Here is a 17,620-nt window from a genome sequence, read left to right as displayed (position 1 = left end):
AAAATCACCATTCAAGCCTCCTGCTCATCAGGTTTGACTTTGTACTTGTATTAAACTAGAAATAACTTTGGCTTAAGCAGTTGCTATGGGTGGTGTCCACCCTCAGTCCCTAGCCTGAAAGCTGAGGAATACATAAATTAACATGAAGCTTCCTTCCCCTGAAGGTTTTGTTTAATTTTAGAAGTGTCAGGGAAATGTTAATGTTACATTTTGTTGCATATTTTCCAGCAGCATGTGGCATATGCCAAGAAGGGAAATAACACTGTTTGTCATTATGACTTTACAGCCGAGGAGGAAGAAAGAAAAAAAAGGAACTGAATAAACCTGTAATTCATAGATCTGTTAAATACTGTTCTCTGGTATCCAAACTAGATTTAATAGTTTAAGGTGAATACAAGAGTCTTTCTCTGCTTCCCCAAACTGCTGATTTACTGCAAACCAGGATAAAATAGTTTTCATCAAGAGAGTCTGCATGTGAAGAGTCTGACTTAATCAAATAGGGAAAAAAGTCATGACAATCAATTAGTCATTTTCAAACGAATCCTTATTTACATGACTTCTAAGTTTAAACATTGTAGTAAGTGATAAGAATAAAAATCACTAAATGAAACAGAAGGCCTTGGGAATAAGTGAAGTAGACCAAGACATTTAAATATTTACAGATTCAAAATTTCATTAAAGGGGAAAATCATTTCCTGTCCAGCTCAAGTGCCACTCATGACTCTCCTGCATAATAGAAATAAATTTAAGGAGACATTTAAGTGTGTACACACGGAAAATGAAGAATCCAATAACAGTCTGGTTTTTCTCCCTTTGCCCAAGATATTGAGAAACACCTGTATAATTTCATTTCCCTTAGGTTTCATTAGAACAGACACTGGGTTTATCTGAGCACCAAGTTTTGACCAGACATCACTTCAATTCTTTTAATTTCCCCAGCTACCTTAAGCCAGTCTCCTCCTTGCATCAATCCTACATCCAAGTTGATACAATATTTGGTCCTCATTTTGCTTCCTTTTTTGGCGTCTGCATCCAATATAGAGAAATATTACAAAAGAAACTACCACGGTGCTTGTGGCATAAATTAATGCAAAACTGTATTTTCAACACTTCACTTTTTAAAGTAAAACAGATATACAACTACAACTTTGTCTGACTCTCATAGCAAAGCCAATCACTCCAGTGAAAAGCTGTTTTTATGTTGAAATGCATAAGAAAATTAATATTACAGGCTAAGAAAGGGCTTATTGTCTTTCCCTCTGTTTTCCATCGAGATTAGCAGCAAGTCTGACTGAGTTAGAGAGTCTGCATTGTCCATAATTTCTCTGGGATAACTGCATTATGGTCAATGGGGTTGTGCCAGAGAAAGAGAAGCACCAGTTTTCCACAAATACAGAAAGTATTTCAGAATATGATGCTCTGAAAGAAGATAAAAAAAGTAAAATTTGAAGCTAAATCAGCTTGCTCTGCTTTGGTTAGACCAAGTTGTCTGTAACGAGCATCACTTTCATTTCTTCCCAGCCCTAAAAAGATACAGTACAGTAGTACTGGAAACAACCCAATGCACAGCTGACATGACTAGAAACACTGCAAGTCAGAAAGCTCTTTCTTGTCCATATCATTACAGGCTTTGTTTTTATACATATACAAACACACATATATATTTAATAAACACAGAGATGTTACTACTTTATTGCATCAAAACACAGTATCAGACCATACTCCAAAAGACAGTTTCACATTTTTGCTTCATTTATGTTTTCTTTCTTAAGCCACCTGCCTATCTATATCCAGTATTGACAACTACTAGACAAGCGCCAGAGATTCCAAATGGTACTGAAAAACTTCAAATGTTGATGCTGTCCACTGCTCAGAGCACCCTCAACTTATACAAACTCTGAGATTTCAGGAGATCTTGTATTTGAGATGAGCCTTCACTTGCAATTACAAGAACTACCATCTTACATCTGTGGAGGTGACTTGGATTGGTGCCACCGCTCTTGGACCGTGGTGCACACATGGGGAGAACGCAGACTGAAGGAGCAACACTTGCAGCCAGCTGACACCGGGAACATTAACCACATACATTCAACCATGCTGCTGGGTCTCTCTCTTAAGGATATCTGACTAGTAGCTCACTGACCCACCAGCACAGCATCAGTGTACTGTGCTTATTCTGCTGTTAAGAGAGGTTATACTAAGGGAATCAGCTCTGTAGGAGGACCAGGGATTGAAGCCCAAAGCCAGTGTGAACAGCCACGCGGCAGTTCCTTGCCAACCCTTAGGCCTTCAACACAGGACCATTAACTACCTTGCAGAGTTTATAAAATAAATTCAAATTAATAGCTTAGGGTAATAAAGAAAACAGTGTTATTAGCGAGGCCAACATCGTATTACCTCTACTTCTTCTCAGTAAAGCAGTTCGTTAGATGCTCTGTTGAGCTTTCCACAGAATACCTCCAGTAGATGCAGAAACCAGAAACATGACCTTTCTCAGGCTTTCCAGCAGAATTTTCCATGAATTTGGGTTTTAGACATCACTAGGCTCATTACTGAAAAGATACTAGCCAGAAAGACTGTACAGTATTGGTATTACCATAAAACAGAAATGCAAAAATAAGTTTTGCTTGGAGTCATATGAGGGAAGGAAAAAAGGGGAAAAAAAAAAAGACTAAAAACCAGAACATTCTGTAATTGTAACTAGAGGATTTTGGAAAGGAAACAATTCGGAAAAGAAACTCTAATCCCATCATGATCATTCTCTCATAGAAGCTGAAGAAATTGCTTTCTGTAAAAATAAACAGAAATAAACATTTCTGTATAGGCCATAAATGCCAGAACATTGAAGAAACAACTTTAATTTTGTAAGGACTGAAAGGGTAAGTAATAAGTTGGCAGGACTGCTTAGACATTTGTGAACTCTCATAAATATTACCTACCACAAGTCTAAATCACTGCCAGCTCTGGCTTATGTTAGCCTATTTTAATATCTTACCAACTCCTCTGCCAGAGGATAACTGACCTTTTAAAGATTTTCTTCTAGTACATATGAGATAGTGTTGAGAAAATGATTATCAGTTCTCAGAGAGACTAGAAATCTACAAATTTCATTTCTAATCTTTTGGACAGACTATTACCTCAAATCATGATTTATTAGCTTTTTAAGAGCATTTTACATTGATGAAATCCCAACATAAATCTAAATGTTTTAGAGTAATAAGTCTTGCAACGAGTACCACTGTCCACAGAACAGATGAGCGAGCATTAGATTTATCAAAGCTGTATTATGGATTACCTAGAATACTAAACTTGTATAATAGCGGGCTCCACTTTTCAGATGGATTCTTCTACTTGCTAAGTTAAGATGACTGGTGCACACACATGCACAAAAATCTATATGGATTTATATATATATATATATTACACCCTCACTGATTTAGACTAAAATTAAGCAGTATGATAGAATTTTAATCGGTTGGACTCAATCTTAAGGGTCTTTTCCAACCGTAACGATTCTATGAATCGTTAAAGCTGTGTTTCCTTTTCTGAATTTCAAACTATATATCAGTATACCTGAACTGGCTGACAAAAAGAACCACAAAGCAAACACACAGAAAAGACATAGCTTAAGACCACCATGCACCAGGTTGCAGAGCACATGTATCAGCAAATACAGTAGCATGCATTGAGAGTATAAAAAGGGCTGTATGCTGTTTAAGATTCTCTACCAGAAGAAGGGAAAAATGTGACTTGGAAACAATAGAATGACAATCTTGGGAAGCTGCTGTAATTCAGTTGGGAAAAAAAAAAGTGTAACAATAATGCCAGTCAAATAAGAAGATCTAATTTTCCTCTTAAAGCTATATGGTAAAAAAAAAAAAGAAACAAAAAGTTGGTTAGCCCTCTTATATGTTTCCCTATCTGCAGCAGAGGCCTGTGGCAAATGAAGGAATTACATACACATCACTGTTGCATTCACTTTGATTTCTAACTGCAGGAAAAGAGTGAAACTCGTAACAGAAAAACTCCACAGCTTCTCTGAAGGCCAGCTGGATCTGCCTGCTTCACTAAGCAGAAGAGAGTCCCTGCTCCTATTTCTGAGAAACCCTTGGCTCTGTAGATGTGTGCAGCCACAAGATTTGTTGGGGCTTCAGATCTGCATATCTTTCCATAGCAGCACTTCCCCTTGTCCATTTCTGAATTAAATGTCAGAACTAAACATCAAACTGCCACGGGGGTGGCATAACGCTCGTTTGTTTGTCAGGGAACATGCTCGTTAAGGTTTACAGAGGGGTTTTGTTGTTGTTGTTTTCAATTAACAGGAAAGGTGAAATGGGTGCTATCCCAAGCAGCTATCAGATGGCAATGGCTTAAAATTTCATGCACTTGAAAAAGGAACACAGGTATTAATTGCAATGAGGGTTGAAAGTAGTACAATTTTAACATGGATCTCTATACAACAATTTACTCTGATGCAACTCCAGGATATGGGGGGGGGGGGGGAGGGGAGGGGGGAGAGAGAGAGAGAAAGAAAAAAAAAAGAAAAATTGGCCACAGGGTAGTATCTGATATTACAAATTCACCATCCCAATTTACAATTTCACTGTTAAGATAAGCTCTTCAGTTCTCATATCCTGCAAGGATAACAGTGTAAGCATAGCCTCATATTTCTAGAGTCCTAATGATAAGAGTTTCAGATTGCCTGAATTTAGATATGAGACACGTGGCTTTATTAAGATTTTAAAACAAATAGCCTAGATATTAAAAACACCACATTAAAACTCAGGGCTAAACAAATTCCACAGCAATTCACTTTAAATGTGTGCTCCCTGCTTTCATGCTACACAAGTGAGATAGCGTGTTCCATTTTCTCATTTAGAAGCTGAGTCTTTGCCATAAAGATGCTTTCCTGCTGGTAACTGGGATGTTTCAGAAGATAGAAGCAGTCATCCAAGTACAACTTTGAAAACCTATGTTCCTAGAGTGATAAATATTCCTTTTGTTATTCTTATTTCCACTGCAACTTTTATGTACAACTGCAGGCCGCACCATAACAAAATCAAAAGATTTAAAAATTGCAATAAGAAAAAAATCCTGCATTGAATCAAATACCATATTTTATAACACTTGTTCTGTTCTTGCCCAGAAAAGTTTAATATGCTAAATTTCTGACTCCAAAGAGGCAAAGATCTCTTTGGGTTTTTTCCACCTATCAGCAAGAAGGGAATATTATGTCTTTATTTTGAAGGGATGCTATAAGAGAAATCTGTTAAATACTTGTGGGACGTTACAGCAGTGAGCTAACAGAGCTGATGCATAGAAAATGTCTGCAGGTAAGACAAGAGGACCACAGAAACAAGCCTGACCTGCTGCTTTAGCTGAAAGCTAACACTTAAAAGTTGATCCTGTCCATGTGGTTATCCCTCTTCCCATTTGAAAGATGAAACACTCCTATACTTCATCTCATTGAGAGTGAAACGGTTTTCTTGATGCAGATGAAACAGAATAAGTCGTTTCTTTGATTGCACCAAACTTAAGAGTCAAATATAGATGTTCTAAAAATCCTTTAGTTTTCCTCATTCTATAATAGATAAATAACATAGATTCATATATTATATTCCATCATGACTTCATGCTATTACACTGAACAGTAATCCTGGAAAGTGAAAGTCACAGCTGCACTGGATACTACACATCCCACTCGATCAAGGCGTGACATGTCTCCTCGGCTTTCCCGCATACAGCCTCTCCCCTATTCCCAAACAGAAATTGTACACCTTTTCATGTGTCAGAACCCTTTCCCACACCGAAACAGCTACCTCCTCATTACCACCCCTCTGTCAAGTGGCATCTCTGCTCCAGAGGTACGACATGACCCCTCTTACAGAGGTAATCTAATCAGTCACATTTCCCCTTCTATTTAGCTTTGAAGCCTAACGCTTCCCACACACACGCAGGCGCCCGGCCTTGAGTACCTGAAAGCTTGGCTGCTGTTACCAGCTGTACCGGGCCAACTACTGAGACATAACCTCTGTCTACAAATCTTGTCTTTCTTCCTCATGTCCTTAAACAGTTTTTGCCAAACACACAACATGCCACATAACAAAAAATCCCAGAATGCTATGATTTACTCTCTCTGGAAAGATAAAACAGATTGAGTTTTGTGAATATATTTGTCGAATTTCAGCATGTTAAACATACGTAAAATTACCAGCCCAGTTCATGGGTTTAGCAGCTATAAGGATCTCTCCTTTTTCCAAACACTGGAGAAAGTCTTCCTAGCAGGCTTTTAAAAGTCTTATTCTGAAGAAGAAATGTTGGCTATACAGGTCAGGAAACAATTTCTTTAGGCAAGTTCCAAAGTACACCAGGACTGAGATGCTTTGAAAGCCCGTCTGCCAGCTGACTCTGTCCCACTTTGAAAACAAAAGCAACTCTTTAGAAAGCACTTTCTTAAAGCTGTTAATCCTTTAAAAAGAAACAATTCTTAAATTATCCACCCTATAAAAGCAAACAACGGAGCCCAAGGGAGTCTTTCTGAATGGTTTACATAGCTATTTGAATAGATTCCTTCTAAAATGTATACAATATGCAGATAACTATTACAGAGCTGTAACACATGAAAAAACATCTTTTATTCTCTTTTCTTGAACATGTAAATGAAGAACACTTACTTTGTATTCAGGAAATGTAGGCAACAATGACATATAATCGGCTAAGAAAGAAGGTATTTAGCAAACAAAGATCAAACTCATTGCCTTCAAAATTGCAGGCTTATTTGCTATAAAAAAACCTAAAAATTAATTCATTAGGAGTATTAAAGAGGAAACTGATGGCATCTCCTGTCATACTGAGAGTACATAACCCCTAAATACTGAACTACCGACGTTTCACATTCGGTTACACACCCAGAACTCCCCCCACGGTATGATGAGTATCATCTAAAGTCATCTGGATCAGTCCTTAATTACTACCTCAACCATGTCAACTGCAACGGGGACTTGGGAAACTGACAGATATCCACACATTCCACTCATTTTCACATATTAAGCCATGCTCAGTATCTCAAAGACAAACCAGATTATTTAAGCAGTTTATAATATCCTCTGGAAGACCAGAGTCACAAAATCCAGTGTTTCATTAAAATATGAAAACATGGTCATTGAAGCAGATCAGAAGCAAATTCAATCCTGAAAAAGCACAGATAAGTGCCTATTACAGATGAGGAAGATTATTTTCATCTTTAAGATTTTATCTCAAATTCAGGGTACACTCTATAGCGTTACTAAAGTGACACCAGGAATTAATGCACCATCAGGCCTCTTGTTACTGTGGTGCACCTTTCCTTGATATAAAATAGCGTTGCAAAACCAGAGCAATATACAGTCAAAGACATTCTTCCAGACAAAATTCCAGCAGCAGAAGCTACCCAAAGTAGCTGCCCTCCCCACAACTGCTCACTCTAACACTGCAAAGTAAGAGAGTCCACAGAGCTGGAAGGACAAGTCTCTCAAAGTGAGACCTGACTCCTGCAGCTGGTTTTTTTTTTTTTTTTTTTTTATTGTTTGGGGGTTTTGTGGGGGGTTTTTTAGAGTTTTTGTGTCTTATTTTTAAAAAAAAATATTTTGTGCAACACTCTGAAATGATCTGTGAATGCTGTTTTAGAAAGAGGGACTTATCTCACAAACTTAATACCCAAAGAGACATAGGAGATGGATTGCCTGAGTTAATTCCAAGACCAAAAAAACTCCTGACGTTTATTTGGCTTTCTGCAAGATCTTTGGAAGGGCAGATATAGTTGAGAGCTTCTCTCCCTCCCCCCGCCCCCCCCCCCTCCTTTGAGGGAGGGGGATGTTACCACAGAAGAGAAACAATACTGGCTGCTTTTTACAAAGCACACATCACTCCCTTGCATGAGAATATAACAATACTATGTCTTTAACTGTAGAGAGCAGAAAGTAAAGGATGGCTCTACTCAAAGTATCCAAAATCTTCATGCCAAAGGTTTAACATGTAACCAAGATGAAAGATAATTAATAATACCCTTTCACATTATATGCACACAGGGCAGTGAATCCCAGTTTCTCAATGCACCTTTAAAGGATAAAATATTAAGTTTGCTAATCTTTTCAAAGCACTTCCTCCTGCAACCTTAACCAAGCTTTGTTTTGTTTTGTTTTTGCTTTTTGTTTTAAACAGGCTTATGCAAGATCCATTTAACTGTTGATGAAGACAGGAAATAAATTCCAATTCTTATTACTCTGCTCAAGTTGCAACAGAAGTCCAGGTAGGCCAAGAAGTCCCTTGCCACAGATTTCTACTACATAACACACAACTTTTGTTCACTAATGCCTTTATGCAGTTTAAGCAAAAAAAAAAAAAAAAGCATGCATTAGACTGCTCTGACCACCAGACCATGTTCCAAGGATGTGACTAGTATGAGGAGCCCTCTCAATTCAAAATACCAATTCCCATGCTGCTGATATTACTGAAATTCTCCCATTCAAGTGAAATTTGCATATGCTTAATTTGTTCCAGAATACTGACATGGTCACAACCTGACAGCATATAGCTGAAGAACTGTCCATTCATCTCGGCAAAACAGTCTGACACCTGCAGTATTATACTTTGACTGCAAAAACCAGAATAATGCAAAATTTTCATTGTGGTTCACTTGTGTGACAAAAGGCAGCCTTGTACCAGAGTGTAACCCAAATGATTCAGCCTGAACTTTGGTTTTACTTATACTATTATTTTGTCCTGCAGGAAAAGAAAAAGAAAGGAGAGGGAAATGATGAAGGTTTCTTCAGTTCACTCTGAAGCAGGTGCATAAAGCTTCCTAAAGAGACTGCTAATCTAATTGATATCAATATACTTGTTTCTACCCAACAGTTGCAGGGGCATAATCTGCAAGGGAAGTATGGTTTTTAACCTCTTTCTGAATGGCTGCAATGGTTGACCTACTTTCCATTTATTATTGCCTTGTGTTTTGTGTTGCCATTTACATCAGTGCTAGCTGGTTGTAATGCAGTACTCTCAAAGTGCATCTTGTGCCAAACCTAATAGCAGCCTTATATTCTCCCTAAGAGAATACACAAAAATGAAATCCCTTATGCAGTTTAGGATTATGTATATGGTACTACATCACAGACAGATGTCCATCTGGAACTAGAAGGTTTTTTCTGAAGAGGTCTCTGAAGTCAGCCCTTTCCTTTAGTAGCAGGAACAGCTTTCAATTCTTCCACTGTCTTACTGGAACTCCCATGAATCAGTGGGAGAGGTGGGGCAGGGGGGAGAACCTCTCCAATTTTGCCATAATTGCTATAAATTGACCAGACTGAACGTACAATCATGTGCTTTGTATACAGTGCAATATTCTTAGTTGAGCTCTCACAGACAAAAGTTATTGCATCTGAACCTTTGAACACTATCAAACAGTTGATAACTTTTAACAAGTGTATGTCCACTCGTACATCTGCCTAGGTATGGACCCTGATGATCAGGCTGCATGTTGTTTAAAAGGTACAGTACAAAAGGACTAGGAAAGTCAGCATGTTTTTTTCTAAAGGAGGAATGAGGGAGTGTTGTAGTCTTAAAGACATAATACGCAGGAAGTCACTTACAGCTCTACACACATGATTCCAGTTTGAACTCTTGCATCTTTAAGTGATTTGCTAATATTTTTACAAATAAGAACACTTTTATCAAACAGCCTTCCTCTGTCTCAAAGCAACTACTTAAAGAGTTAACATAAAAGATTTAGGTGTATAGTATTGCTTTTTAGTATAATATTTTCTTATGCAGCACAGTGGTATTTTCCATATGAAAGCCCCGAGTCTGAAACAATACCCAATTATCATAATCTACTAAGACCTGTATTTCAAAACATTTTAGAAGTGGTTTTGGATTACTTCTTAGCTGGCAGCCTCCTACCAGCCTAAGTAGTAAAGCGTTGCAAAACCACTGCCAGAAAAATGAAGTTACAGAGTGCAATGCTGCCACCTGCTGAAAATTGGTTGTCTTAATGCTCTAATTACTATTTCTAAAGATTCAGTTACAGACTTTTGAATATTCAAAGCTATTTAGAGCTATTTAACTTGATCAATTTGAGGAAGAATAACAAATATTTTTGGATCAAGCATTTGTGCATACAGATACAAGGTCAACTGTAGTCAAGTACAGTAGCTCTACTTATTTCTAATGGGATGGCCATCCATTACTTGGTAACAACCCACGTTTCCATGTATTGCGTACAATGCAGCACCATAGCCTTGCAGAAGGTTCCCCCTGTCAGCAGCAGGCCTCAAAAGTAATGTTTCATGCATAGTGACAGCTCTGGAATAGGACATCCAAGCCTGCAGGTTCCTCTGGCTATGCACAAAGGAAAGCTGCACATCAGTGTGGACACCATCCCCTCCAGCAGCTTGGGCTGGTGTTCCAGTTACCACGGCTGCACCCAAGGGTGGTAGACTTAAGAGTCTATTTTTAATTGATTTTTATTTCCCCATATCTAGTCATGGAATAACAAGTTGTCCTCTTCAAGTGATGGATATGGCCTGCTGTAACTGCCAAAATTCATATCCAATTTGCCAAGAGACAATATTTTTCATCTGTGGGCCAAACCAAAGCCGTTCACCTAGCAAAAGCTGCTAAAGGCAAAAAAAAAAAAAAAAAAAAAAAGGAACTCGCATGAAAGTACCACAACATCATTTTCACTGTGCTCTAGATTAGCTGTGGTAACTAAATTTAGGTACACATACAGAGTTCTCACGTAGTATGGTCTGTCTTGCACAACTGTTACCCATGAAGCAGTCTGACATTCATGCTTTGTCCTCTACTGTTTGATTGGCACTTCTCAGATAAATGAGACTAAAGAGTTTATCCTAGTACAACACTTCAAGCAGATGCCAGATATTTTTGTTCCCATTTCACCAGTATAAATCTGAAATAACTCGGCTTAGCTGAGTGAACATGGACCTCAATTTCTATCAGTGTAAACAAACCAAGGATGTGAGCCACTGTACCAAGTTTAGTCACGCATGGCTTTACCAGATACAGAAGCTTAACAGCACAAGCCCAATTTGTCTATGCCTTGCACTGAAGGAAACAAAAATAGAATTATAATATACCACTACTGTATTAGCATAGTAGTTGATAATCGCTTTGAAGAGATTGTAAGCAATCTAATGGGGAACACTGAACAGAAGAAATAGGTCTCCTACATACAGGAGGACAAACAAACTCATCAAATGATGAATGTTACACAGCCTGCCCCTGTGTTACCATCTCTCATTTCTTCAAGAAATCCATTGGAAAAATTCAGCCTCAATCATATCATATAATTTGGTGCAGCTCCACAGTAATTATGATGGATTCATGCTGCATCACTTACATTGATAAAAGGAAATTACCAGGAGATTTGAGAAACATTTTACTGGACTTAATTCCAAGCATAAACTCCTAAGTGCTCCATTGATGTCTGTCACTTTGATTACGGTATGAATCACATGCCAAGAAATACTATCAACTACATATTTCAAGGCAGTTTCAGTTCTAGCAGTAGCACAAAGAAAAGGCAAAAAAGCCTTTGCTCAGAGATTAAAACATTCATCCTTAGCTTCATTTTCTTCTAGGATGAAGAAAGTCAAATTTTAAGAAAAAAATCAGATGTCAGTCAAAAAAAATTAGAGGTAATAAGCTGACATCTTACATTTAGGTTGATAATTTGTGAACGTTACATTGTTTAACACAGACACAAGATGAAAAGAGTTTATCAGTAAAACAAGACACAAACAACGCGTGGGAAACGCAGTCACAGCGACACTAAGCTACAGCAAAGACTCATTTACTCAGAGTAGCTCATAAATACCCACTCAGTAAAGAATGAGCAAGAAGCATTTTTGCCAGATCAACACTCATGTTTACAATTTCAAGCCAAGGAAACAGTAAAGACAGCAGATTTGATTACACAACAGACAGAAACAGCTTGGGTTTTTTTTGTTTTGTTTTGTCCACAGTGCAATGGGCAACACAAGCTTGAAGTTGCAGCCACCAATGCTACAAGACAAAGGTTCGTAGGTTTGAAGTCACCTCAAGGTTTCTTGCAGACCACCAGCATGGTTAGACTGATGCATGATAACTTGAACTGATCACTAACTACGACTTCATGGACCGCTGGTAGTCCGTGAACATCAAGAAAACATCTGCCCTATCAAATCAAATGATCACATGAGATCCAAGTGCAGGATGTACAGCACACAAGGAACAAACATTAAAAGGCAGGGCCAAGTTCTCCTACAATTTCGATGGATGCAGTTCCACTAAGAATGGTTTGGGTTTTGGGGTATTTTTTGTGGTTTTTTTTTTTTTTTTAAAGCCTCCCACAGAAGCCAAGCCAGATGGCTAAACGCTGCTACTAGTAATGCTGCTAATACCCCTTCAGGGTTATTTATTGAGTGGGACAGCTAAGACCAGCACTTTCATAGCTTGTAATCACTACCATTTTTTTTTTCCCCAGTTTGTATCAGTTATAATTTTCTTTCAGGATATGGCTTGTTAGTCTCCAACGCATATTGTTCACATCTACTCTAAGATTATTACTTAGCCAATGCAAGTACAATTGAATTTAGATGTGTTGTTCTTATTTCAACTGTATCCAAACCACAATTGTTATTGGAAACTTCTGGTCTAAGTTAGCTTCCAAATTGTCCCTTAAACCCTACTTTCTTGTATTGTCCAGCAGTCATTTAATAGAGTAAGCTACAGGAATTTTCACCCCATTATCCCATGGATTAGCTTCCAGAGAAAACAAGCAAATTAATAAGTAGAAATATTCCATATAAAAATTAAATAGTCCAATTTGTCTTTCAAACCAGCATTCACTGGAGACATGAAGGAATTGTAGTTTTCCAATTATCACACTGCACAAGGAAGCAATCTTGAAGCAACAGCTCACCATGGGTCACACCTGATCAACGCCACTAGCTGTCTTCCTCAACTCGTGGCTTGACAGAGGTCACACACCAGTTAATACCCCTCCCTGTTGTGAAAAGCCTTATACACATTACACCAGGCAATCTAAGCTCCACGAGCAACTAAAAGATGCCCAAGCTAGAGAATTTTCTGTGCTAACAGTTCATTCTGCTATTTGCCTTAATTTGCACCTCACTTGTGGCAGGGACCTGTTGATTTCTGAAGATCCTCCTCATCCCAAATGAAGCAAATGGAAGCCAGATCACTCAGCCACAGTGCTAGCCAAACACATCTGTTGGGACTACCTTGGCTCTGTTTTTTGCCAGAAGGTAAAAACATTATCATATCAAATGACATGTAAGATCATTGCTTAGGTGGCTCTCTACGTATAGAGTAGAAGCAAGCACTGCCTTATGTCAGCAACCAAAGTTATCTATTTAAATACTAAATAAAATGCAAAGTGAAAGACAAGACAAAACAATTTAGTATAAAGTTCTCTTCTTCCGGTGCATGATGCATCTAGCCCAATGACCAAAAAAAAAAAAGAAAAAGGTTTTAAAAGTCAAGTCACAGACGTTTATTAGATCATCTACCAAAAGAGCATTATGCTGATTATATCCTCCAACCCAGCAGCCGCAGAACAGAAAGTCCCCTCCAAAATGATGCCTGCCAAGCGCAGCAGTCTTCACACGATTTACTGGTTGGTGCACACAAATACATACAAAGGAGATGATTATGCCCTTTTCTGATTTCAGGTGTCATCCAGGAGGATCGTTTCCACAGTTTTAGCAGTGAATGTTCCAAAACTGCTGCTGTTCTTCCCAGCAATTGTATTTTGTGGTTCTACTTCCATTTCCTTTACTATGTATGCATAAGCAGGAGGCCTCTCTTTGGCCTGAATTATTTACCCTATAATTTGTGCTTCTGTTTTCAACTAGTATTTACTGCTGAATCATGCCAAAAATCACACATACTGAATATTGCAGTGGGTCATACTTTAAAGCCCCATGAATTTCCTGGTTGCCTTGCAGCCAGACATAAGCTTCCCATTACTTTGGGCCAATCTTTATCCTCTTACAGAACACGAAGCAAATTCACTGACATTGGTGAAAATGCACCCATTTGTATTATACATTAATACTACTTTTCAAAACCAGTCACCTCAATCTTGATTCCTTGACAGTCTGGCTTTTACTTTCAGAGCTATTGAGATGACAGAGGCTACTCCCGCAAGAATACTTCAAATACATTACATTTGCAATAAGAGGTCTGTTTGCTAGATGTCCTTTACAACATTGAGACGCTTAGAAGCAGGCAGACAAACATCAACATCAGGCAGGCATCCCTAAACAGCTCTGAAAATTTGTCCAAGTGTAAGAATCCTGTCAAAGGGCTAAGGTTATTAGGAACCTAAAGACAATGGGGCAAGTGCCCTAATTCTCTACTAAAAAATTTGCCTTCAAACACAAAGACACACCATAGCACTCCTAGTACCCCCAATGAAACACAGTCTCTAACTCCAGAAAAAATTGGATTTTCAAATATATTATATGTTAAGAACTTAAGAAACAGCAGAGCCACACCAAACATTTCCTTTATCATAATAAATAGTGATAAGTATTTTTTTGGCTAGGTTACACTGCAGGCACAGACTAGCTAAATGAGAATGACAGACACAATCAGATACACCCATCAGTCACAGCAGTATTTTAAACAGATGTAGGCTACTATAGGCCTTGCAAACAGTTCACTATTAGCAGTCAAATTTTCAAAGCTATTCGGGTCTTAAATACATATGCAAGCACCTATAAATCTCAAGAGATCTGAACATAGGCATTTTTTACTGCCATTGATTTCAACGGGACACAGCCACCAAGCTTAATTGACTTTGCAAGTCTCAAGAAGGAACAAGTACTCCTGAGGCATTAGGGCTGGATCCAACAAAGGACTTGGCCACCAAGTTGGCCCAAGCTGCTACCACCCTACAGCCACCGACGTCCAGGCAGCCCCTCCTGAGCCACCCCGGGAAGCGCAGCACCTGCTGCCACTCCACAGGGATTTACAGGAACGCATTTGCAGCTGCACTGAGCCAAGGCAACCAGCGTGGACCTCACCTTGCAGTGTCAAACTCTTAGGGCACGTGACCAAAGTGGGAGAGAAGTTGAGCCCCTCAGAAGGCAGTTGGGAGTATGGGGAAATGCGGGTGGGGAGGGAAGCATCTGCATGGGTACTTCCTGCCTTCCCTAAAATGGTGCCAGTTTCAAGGCAACCCTCTATCTATTGAGGCCGAGCCCCTCCAGGAGGGGGAAGGTGGGGCAGAAGCAAGGTCAGTGGAGAGAGAGGCAGAGCGGCCCAGAGCATGCAAAAGAGTAACTCCCCAACCCTGCATCTGGGCACTTACTATAGACACCCCTCACTCACCTGGGCTGAGAGGACCCTCAAATCCAGCATCAGTTTCCTACAAAACTCCCCTAAGTGAGACAGGCATATTTTTACTTCTAAGACATTTTCAGATTGCTGCAACAATGTATGAGTTTTTTGCAAAAGTGACAGAGCCATTTTCCAGGATGCAGCTCACTGACAGAGCTACATAAATTTGCATTATTAACAGCTTTTTAATATTAAATGGCCTTCATACATGCTGGCCCAAGTCCGATGTGACTTTCCTTAACAATAGATATATATCCTTCTTTAAACTCTTCCTTTAAACAGCATGTAAATAGTGCTTAAAATTAAGATGTATAGTTAAACAACTCTCATCCCCATTTCAATGGGTAGGATACAAGGAAAATAAATGCAAGCAGTGAAGTTAACTGACTCTGAGACCTTGCAAATAATTTTGGATGTTCATATTTATGATTAATTTGACAACCTCTCCTCACAAAACCAAAAAACCATCTAAGTTACATCTTATAGCCATGAGACCTGCAGCACAATGGCCTGTTAAGAATTTTATACAGTCTTTTCAGAAGACAAATGTTTAAAAATTGTTGCTTTATCCTCCCCCAAAATTTTCATATGTATAACTTCATAGTAAAATTTCTAGAAGTATTTCTTAGCACTACCATAAATCTGCTATCCCATGTAAAAAGATTTCTTAACTAAAGCAGGCAGTACAGGCTCAATTGCCTCCTTCAAAGGAGCATCCCTCCTCCAAAATTTTTAATTACAGACTCTCTGACTATCCCCTGCCATTTCAGCCACTTCCCCAGCTTGTTCTTTCTCTGGGTCTGGTTTAGTTTGTTTTGCTGTATTTTGAGACTTTTCCAAGGTTTCAAATATTTAGGCTGCACCAAAACTATTTGAAGAAACCAAGAGTCTTTTTCCACCTTAAAAGCAGAGCCTAACACAGCAAACTCAGCATAAGCAAGAAAATTAAATGGGCACAAAATCCAGTACTGATTGTCCATTTCCTTCCTTTTCCAAACCAGAAAGCTGAGCTCTTTAGCCATCCCAACACTGGCTTCAATCCCTAGAGAGACCAAGGGGTCTCTTATATTGCCACACTAAAGTAACCACTCAAAACACACAGAGAAGAAAAAGCTGCCTCTTGAGATCACTCTTTGCTCAAACAAAATGTACAGGCAAATTTGCTTTCTACAGCAACTCCATCTTAGGTTGGCTTGACTGGCTAACACTCATTTGTTTTTCACTGCCCTAGGCAGCACATTCATATAGCTATAGCCAGGTAACTCAATTTTCTTTCTTTTTTTAAAGAAAAAAAAAAAAAAGCTTCCTTACCTATGTTCTTCTACTTGTTCCCTCTGTTCCCTCCTCCTTTTCTTTCTTTGCCTCCCTCCCCTTTCTCTTTTGCTCTTGTTCTCTCCTCGTAACATCCACTTTCCTGGTTTCAGAGAGCAATGCACAAATTCTCTCTCTGAGCTTGCTTTTCTACCAATCTTACAAGTTCTTCTCACTTCTCGTCCTTCTGTCAGCCTGTATGAGCCCAACTATCCCCCTCATCTTTCAGCCCTTCTCTTCATCAAGGTAGCTTCCATGTAACCATCTGACTTCTACCCCCCGTTATCTTTCCCCTCGCAAAAGCAACATAATTTCTATTTGGTTTAAAAGAGTCCTTCCCCATGGTTTGCAAGCACCTATATTTTGTTCCTCTCCTCCCAGCTGCTGCTTCCAAGCTTAATACCTCCATAGCATGGGCACCTTCAGTGGGAAGCAGCTGCCTGGACTTTAAGCAGCACTGCATGAAAGCCTCTAACACCAGCTATTCTTTAAAAAAATTGTTCAAAAGAATCTAAGCCAGACCTGCTATGCTGGCACCTTGACATAGTACTGAATTCATATACACTTAAAAAACATAATACACCCCAACCACCTCTGTTACTCCAAACACAACCAATCAATACATTTTACTTTCAGAAAGGTCCTCAAGGTGTTACATACAGAGGGGGGACACATGACACAGACCCAAAACAAAACCCAAACGCATCTATACCTCCAGTGGACTTTGTTTTCTAAGCAACCCTTGGAATTTTTGCCTATTGTTCTCTGCTGTGCACAACGGAGCATTTGGCAAGTGATTGCTATTTTTAGAATGTCTGGGAATGTTTTGCTTTGGTTTTTCTTTTTCACTTTGTGGGACCACAGTGCCATCTATTGGAAAAGTTATGAAGAGCACACTCTCATTCGC

Source organism: Nipponia nippon, unplaced genomic scaffold (genome assembly GCF_047370975.1).
Source record: "Nipponia nippon isolate SJK-2023a ecotype South Korea unplaced genomic scaffold, ASM4737097v1 scaffold_4, whole genome shotgun sequence".
NCBI lineage: Eukaryota > Metazoa > Chordata > Aves > Pelecaniformes > Threskiornithidae > Nipponia > Nipponia nippon.
The sequence above is the reverse complement of the archived record's forward strand: the minus strand, read 5'-3'. Positions refer to the sequence as shown.